Source organism: Symphalangus syndactylus, chromosome 4 (genome assembly GCF_028878055.3).
Source record: "Symphalangus syndactylus isolate Jambi chromosome 4, NHGRI_mSymSyn1-v2.1_pri, whole genome shotgun sequence".
In the NCBI taxonomy this organism is placed as follows: domain Eukaryota; kingdom Metazoa; phylum Chordata; class Mammalia; order Primates; family Hylobatidae; genus Symphalangus; species Symphalangus syndactylus.
The window spans coordinates 138951147-138959498 of NC_072426.2; positions in this window are offsets into that span (position 1 = coordinate 138951147).

An 8352-nucleotide genomic window follows, 5' to 3' on the forward strand; every position below is an offset into this window, starting at 1 on the left:
CACTTGAATATTGGCATGGGAGCCTGTGCTTTGTGGTTTAAGAGTTTTTTAGTTGCTTATTTCTCAACTTAAGCAATAATCCTCTTTTGCTGACAGCTTTTTAGTTACTGTAGAAATGATTGTGTTGTCATAAACAGAGCTTTAGGACTTCAGGTGGGAGGGGGAGAATCAGAGGGTGTTCAACAAAAAGCTCATGTTTCCACCCAAACACACCCACCTAAGTACTTGCAGAAGGCTCAGGGAAAACAGAAGCAGAATTCTTTTCACTGTTCCACTTTTCAAAGTTCCTTATGTGGAATCAGATGCTTTTAATACATTTCAAAAGAGGCTTCCATTTAACCTCCAAAAATAAACAAACCACAATTCTGCTCCCCATTTCTCCCTCAATTTAATCATTTGTTCCAGTTTTCCTACCTTTGAAATCAGATGATTCAGCTCCTCTTTCTGCCTTAACAGTTTGGAATAATTCAAATTTCAGAAGCTAATGCTTGATTCTTCTGCTTTCCTTATTTTTATATTGTAATAGTCTTCATCTGTTTTCTATCACTTAATTTCTGATTTGGATCTCTTTCCTTTAATTTTCCATGAGGGCTATTCTCTCTTTTGTCTGTTTTCTCTTTTTTATAATTCTCACTCTCCATTCATGCTCCAAGGAAATGGACTTTTTCTGTCATGATTTCGCACTCCTTTTTAAGCTTTCCCCACCCATATTCCACTTTCTGCTTTTAAGTCAGTAATAAGATATTATTTGAAGCATGGCTCAGATCTCATATTTTAAAAGAATTTCTCTACCTATACTGGCTTCTAGCAGACTCTACCTCAGCTATGTCCCTAACTGCTTCTCTGACAGAACTTCGCGTGGCTTCCTTCCTCTTCTGTCTGGTTTTTATGGTTTCCCAATACAGTATTGACAAAAGAGAATGGGCTTGGGGTCCACACCTGTATGGATTCAAGTCTCAGTTCTGTCACAGCTGCATGATCATGCGCAGATTACTTTTCATCTGGATTTCCTTACCTGTAAAATGGCAGTAATTTTACACAATATTTTAGAAATGATTAAAAGAGAGCATTAGAGCATAGACTGTGAGTCATATTGAGTGTTCAGTGTTATAAATTTTTTTTTAGTCTTCAGATAATTTTGGCATTGTTTTGCTGCTAAAGAGATTGCCAAAAGATCAGAGTAGTGTGTAGTACATGAACAGTTTCTAAGAGAAAAGCCTTATATTGCATGGTCTCTTCCTTGTCTTTTTTCCGCCTATCAGGCACACATCTATTTGGTTTTTTTTTTGGCATTAAAATTATGAACTATTCAAACATAAAGTATAACAATTAAAACAATATATGTCTATGATCATCCAAACATAGCTTGAACAACTCTTAGCATTCTGTCATAATCATATCAGATGTTTATGTTAAAGAAATAAACTATTTTAGATTTGGTTAAAACCTTCTGTGTCTCTTCCCTAATGTCATTTATCTCTCTCCCTTTCCAGAGATGTAACCATGCTGAATTTGCTCTTGATCATTCTTATTTATATATTTTTACTTTTACTATACATGTGTATTTCTATATAAAACATAAGACTTTATTCTGCATATTTTAAACTACATATATGTAATATACTGTATATATTTTACAACTTCCCATTTTGTTTAACATTTTTTGTTGGATTTATCACATGTGCCATATCCTGTTGTTCTGTTTTGTGCATTTCTATTGCAGCATAGTATGCCATTGTATGAATGTGTCACAGTAATAGTGCAATTGGAAGACTAAGTGGAGTGGATGATTCTAGTCTAACCCAAGGACAAAATCTGATTCAACTCAGTAATGAACTAAACACAGTGGCTTGCTCCAGTGATGCCTTAGGATACCAGGAACAGCTCCACCTGTTCTGTGAAGACGAGGGGAAGCTCATCTGCTGGCACTGTAGCACAAAGGGCACACCACAACTCTTGTCGAAGACGTATGCCGGGGCTACAAGGAAAAGCTCCAAAAAGCTGTGACAAAATTGAGGCAACTTGAAGAGGAGTGTACAGAGCAGAAGGTGTTCACAGCAATGCATATAACTAAATGGACAATAAGTACAGAGTTTATTTGGGCCAAGTTTGAGGACTGCAACTCAAAAGCATAGACTTAAGTTGCCCAGATTATACACTCTCACTGCATGAATTTAGACAGCAATAATGGAAATTGCAGTTTTATATCTCCTCATGAGAAGATACAAATTCAGAGACAAAAAACTCAAGTTTGACTGGGAAAATGGTGAAAACAACTTCAGTAGAAGAGTCTGTCCCATTTAGACATTAGAATTGGATTTAGAGAGACCCTGGGATACTATTGATTGTCATTATGTTGAAAGGAATACTCAGCATTTTGCTCCAAGAGTTTTTTTTTTTTTCCCCGTAAGATTTGGACCAAACATAAGTTACTTTCTCAGGGAATTCATTGGGAACGCTTTGAAGAGTTTCATCTCTTTATTTAAACATTATTTAACAAGAATTTGGCTTTGATCACTACTCTTTGAATAAGGATAGGGTATTACCCCAGTTCATTTTATTCTTTTATCAGTCCTTGTATTAAATTAGAAATTACATTGGAAATCTCATTTTCTTGGGGAGGGGATCCTTGGAAAACGTCAAAGGGAGATTTAACTGTGTATTGTTTAGTTATTCATTTTAAGAGTGGTTTATAAAAGATTTGTTAAAGTTTTTTCATTTTTCCTATTATAAGTGGTAATAAGAGAAAACCTTGATAGTCACAATTATGGCCACAATTATAGTGACACAATTAGACTGGCTGACATTTACTTGCTAATTTAATTCAATTATTGCCTTTTTAAACGTATGTGTGATAGTTGCTAAGTATGGCTATAGAAAGTATGGCTATAATTTTTGCTTGGGGTGATAAACAATTTATGTAGCAACAAAAAAGTTATAATTTTAGAAATCTTACTGATCCTTGGACCAGGAAAAGGAATTGTATTTTACGTGAGCGCTACCCAAGTTATCTTGTCACATAGAATTGTGCTTTATAAATAAAATGCCCTTGTTAGTTATTTGTTGAAAGAAAGAGAAGGGAGGAAGGAAGAGAGGGAGGAAGGGCAGGAGGAAGACAGGAAGGAAGGAAGGAAGGAAAGAAGGAAGGAAGAAAAATATTATCCTCTCAAATTTTGAATTGGGTAATAGTAATACTGTAATATAATGATTGAAAATACACGCTGGCCAGGTGTGGTGGCTCACATCTCTAATCCTGGCACTTTGGGAGGCCTAGGCGGGTAGATCACTTGAGGTCAGGAGTGCGTGGCCAGCCTCACTAACATGGTGAAATCCTGTCTCTATTAAACAATACAAAAATTAGCCAGGCGTGGTGGCTCATGCCTTGTAATCCCAGCTACTAGGGAGGCTGAGGCAGAAGAATCGCTTGAACCTGGGTGGTGGAGGTTGCAGTAAGCCGAGATCACACTACTGCATTCTGGCCTGGGCAACAGAGTGAGACTCCATCTCAAAAAAAAAAAAAAAAAAAGAAAAAAAGAAAATACAAGCTTAATTCTTACTGTATTCCAGATATAGTGCTAAGTGTTCTACATATACAGGACTAGAATTCCTCATCCATGATTCTAAAATTCAAGAAAAGTTTGTTTTAAGCTCAATTAACAGCAAGACCAGACACGACCTGCACTCACTTGGTAGCGAAAACTATCCTTAATGGACGTAATATGATGATGTACTGTATTATCTCTCTAAAAGAGAAATAACTTCACATTCTGAGACACTTCTGTCTATGTGAGTTTGTAGCTGTGTACTAACTCATTTAGCCTTTGCGAGAACCTTATGAGGTTGGCACTATTATTATCTCCATTTTGCAGAGAAACAATTGAAACAGAGAGGTTAGGAAAGGAATATTTACCAATAACGACTGTTTTAAAGTCTGCAATCCTCTGGTTAGAAAATTCCTTGAAAAAAAATTTTTAAGAAAGTTTTGATATATCACCAGTCTTCAAGTCATCTTTCAGATTCACCAGAGGGAAAAGGGGATCGCCACGACTACTTGCATGTTAGAACTTCTGGAATTTATTATAATATTTCTGCTACTATTTCTAGAAAGTTCCAAATGTATTATGATAAAAACTTAGAAATATTTTTTTTGGGTGGTTCTTACTGCCAAAGTGTAATTATTCCCTCCCATATGGAGCTCCAAAACATAGTAACAGGGAGCATTTTACCGACATCTGGCTTTATTTTTGCTTGTTACATCTTCCAGACCCCACCCTTGGTGACTTCACATAATATACATTACACATATCTTACTATACTGTGAGAAGATTCAGAAAAATTGCTGTGACAACTAATTAGTATTTACTTAGCGGGTAGTACAACATTAGCATTTACTTAATTCAAGAGTAGTCTTGTTTAATTTAAGGCTACACATCCTATAATTATTACAGGCTTTTAAATTTAGGTACTTATTGAAATTTAAGTTTAAATTGCAATGTAGTCATGTTTTCACATCAATTTTAAACATCTTTCTACTTGTAATGAATACCATATTTAACAGTTTTACCCAGGTTTTTTTTTCAGATTTTAAAGTTTGTAGTTAAATAAACATAATCCAGTAATTTATTTCCAATAAACTCTTAGGATTTGTTGCATGATTTGGTGGTCTATGTGCACTGATAGGTTTCATAGATGATGGCAGAGCACTCATAACTACATTGAAGAGAAACTATCAACACAAACTTATGCTTGTAGTATGGTCCTTGTCAAAGTTGTTGCCTTTGGCATTTTTGCTAATCATTAATGCAAAAGGATCTTGTTTTTGCCTTCAGAGGAGAACAGTGCAAAGTTAATGCAGAACATCTTACTGACTGTGGGAGCAGAGGGTGGTTTTAAACTACTGCAGGGGAAGAAGCCAGTTGCCTAGTTGAAGGGTAGCACTATTTATAATGCATGTGGTTGCTGTTGTGATAAGCCTCCAAAGAATGTGGGGAGGAAGGATAATGCAGGCCAACTCTGATTGCTTTTGGAATGTGGCAATTTGTCCTTGGTTATCGTTGGTATTTAACATGTTTTGATAGAATCGCTTTAGATCTATCTGAAAACTGCCAGTGATCTGAGAAAACCCTATGGCCTACCACAGTTGGTTAGCCCACCCTTTCAGTGTAGACTCCTACTCACTTCCTCCCTGCCTGTCTACACTCATTCTATCAAATTCACATTGTCACATGTTCATGTTCACATACCTTTAAAGAATGTGAATCTTTATCTTTCTCCTCTTTATCTCTCTCTCTGTCATGAGTGCATGATGGAGACAGACATACAGGCACACACACACACACACACTCTTAGCTTTTCTTCCGAGGCATCCAAGATTCTTCTCTAGTTAGATGACACTTCATGTATGTTTGTGAAGAACCATAGTTCTATAAAAATATTCTAATTAAATTATTTTTTCAAGGACCTAACTTGATGAAGAACATAAGGCTATCAAGAAACCATTATCTCCACCTATAAGTGAGAGTTGAAATCTTACAGCATGTGTTAAAACCTATGATGAAACTACAGGTGAATGACAAGCTTCTTGTGTGGTGAGAGATTATTAATTTAGAAATATCCTGATTAATCAAGGATGGTCAATGAGATTTTTTCAGTCAAGAAATCTAGTCAGAATGTAAGAAATATTCTGCATCTGTTTTTTTCAGTTTTGCTTCTGGGGAAAAATGAAGACTATTAATTGTGACCTTACAAACGACAAGTGCGCATTTTCCTAGATAAGTTGCGTGAAGGCCATTGAGACCTTCCCGCTGAAGAAGAAAGAGGCTTAAACAGATAGTACTGAGAACCATTGATTCTCTTTGAAGCCTCAAAGTAAAATCAATTTCAAGTTTTGTTTTGTTCATTAAAGTTAAGAGAACGATCAATTTTAGACTGAGCCAAGAATGAAAACATTAAAATACTAGCTATTGTGTAACTTAACTGGGATGGGAGAGTAGACACAGAATAATTCCCAGATTTGTCTTAATCCAGTGGTTTCTGAACAGTGTGCCAAGTCACCCCGGGGTGCTGCAGCAAACTCACAGGAGGGCTGCGGGACGTTTTACATTTTCCAGCGAAAGACAGCAACCCTCGATACCTTTTGGTCATAATGAAGCTTGACGTAGTTTACAGTTTCCTCACTGATCATGCTACATTCTTTTTGCTGATATCGTATCTTTATAGAGCTGAGTTTTTGGTGATTTCTAACTAGTTAATAAATATAACTATTAGACATTTCTTTTAGTCTAGGAGTGCTATGAAAAAATTACTGAAACAATAAGAGTACCATAGACCAAAAAGTTGGGAACTTTTGCTTTTACTCTGTGTGTGTATGTGTGTGTATGCAAACATATTTTGTTGGTGGTAATTAATATTTATGTATTTATTCTAATACATAGTTTTATAGAAACATTATTGGTAATTTGGGATATTAGACTGTATTTTCCTTGAATCTATAAATTATGTTCATAGGAAGTCATTCTGATTAGATTACAAGAATTTAAATAAGTAATACCATTCACCTGGTGGCAGCTTAGCCAAAGTACACACTATATCCAGTGCTTTGGATGTAGAGCATTTCTCAGCATCGTGGCTCAGAAGTGAGACCATATCTGCATTCCTCTGATTTTCTCACCCAGTTCTTGAGATTAAAAGAAGCTTAAATTTGCCCATTTGAATAGAATGCTCTGTTTTCAGTAAGCCCCATTGAGGGCTACTCTACCTTGGGATCTTGTATCTATATTGCCTCTGTGAAGTAGACAAGAGTTAAGTTAATGGGCTAAAAACCAAAGACGAAGAGAGAGCTTACAGGATGAAATTTAGGGAGATCACAAAATTGTGTTTATTCAGAGTATCAATTTTGTAATTCTTTTCCAAAATTTCTGAGTCCTAGGGCTGGCCAGTGAGTTAACAATTTCACATGTTGTAATCTAATTAAAGTATCTTGTTTGCTCCCAATTCTACCAACTATTCCAATTCCTTTGGTGTGCCTAAAAGGGGAAATTTATAACCTAATTTCTATTTCCTTGTGTGTGATGGTACTTGGACAGTGGCCATGGTTTGCAGACCTGTCAAGATGATGATAACTTTCATCTCTGGATTGGGAGAATGTTTGGAGCTCAATGTACACCTACCAGTTTCACATTGCTGTCAATGAGAATCACCTCTAAGATTTGCTCAGCTCTTCTTCTATCTGCATGGCCCATTACCCTCTTCTCAGCACCCTGTTTGCTTACTCAATTATGGCTGTCACATGTGATCTGAGCACTGCTGAAAAGCTGCATCCTTTTCTTCATGACGCCTATTAAGTCTGTGTCAGTGGGGAGCAGCTTCTGAAAACCTCAAGGTGGGATGCTCCCCACAAGCCAGCGATTGCAAGCACTGGCGTAACTGTGTTCTTGTCTTGACATTGCTAATATCTGTATCCAGTTGTCATTCCTCAGCTCTCTAGAATTCTCTACAAAGACATTTATTTCATTTAAAATATATGTTTTTTCTCCTTGAATTTCCTTTACACAAGACTCATGTTACATTTGAGGCATGCCTTTCTGTAATTGGATCTTAATTGACAACTAGGGCTAGATGTGACTTATGGAAATAACTTAGAGAAGTTACCCAATCTTTCCAAGTTGAATATTTTTTAAATGAGATTTTGTACAGCTCAAACTTACAAAGTAGACAAATGCAAATTTGGCCTGCCTCCAATCAGAGCATGAGCCTAAAGCCTCCCTCACTGACAATCCCCCTCATTTTCTTTTCCAAAAATCTCTCTCCTTCACCTAACAAAGCTAGGCCTTAGGGAAGACCTTTAGAATGAATTGATTAACATGATATTGGTAAATTTAGAATGAGAACTCATCTTTTGATTTTCAGGAAAATGTTCCATTTATTAAATGCATACACCATCCCATTCCTAGCAGCTCAAGTGATAATTCAGAGTTAGGCATAGAGCAGAGGTTGACAGACTGTAACAGCAGGCCAAACCCAACCCCCCACTTGATTTTGTCAATAAAGTTATATCAGAACATGCACATTTATTTATGTAACATTTATGGATGCTCTCATGCTACAAAGGCAGAGTTTAGGAGAGATTAGATACCCCACAGAGCCTAAAACATTTATTTTCTGGCAATTCAAACAAAAAGTTTGCCAGAAAAATATTTCCTGGGAGCCATGTGCTCAGCACTCTACAAGCAAACAGTTTATGATAACCTACAACTTATGAATCACGAAGCAGTAATTTAAGCTATCCAGATAACTGGTATGGTTTAAATCCAGTTTTTCACTACTCTTTTAGAATACATTGACATTTAAAGT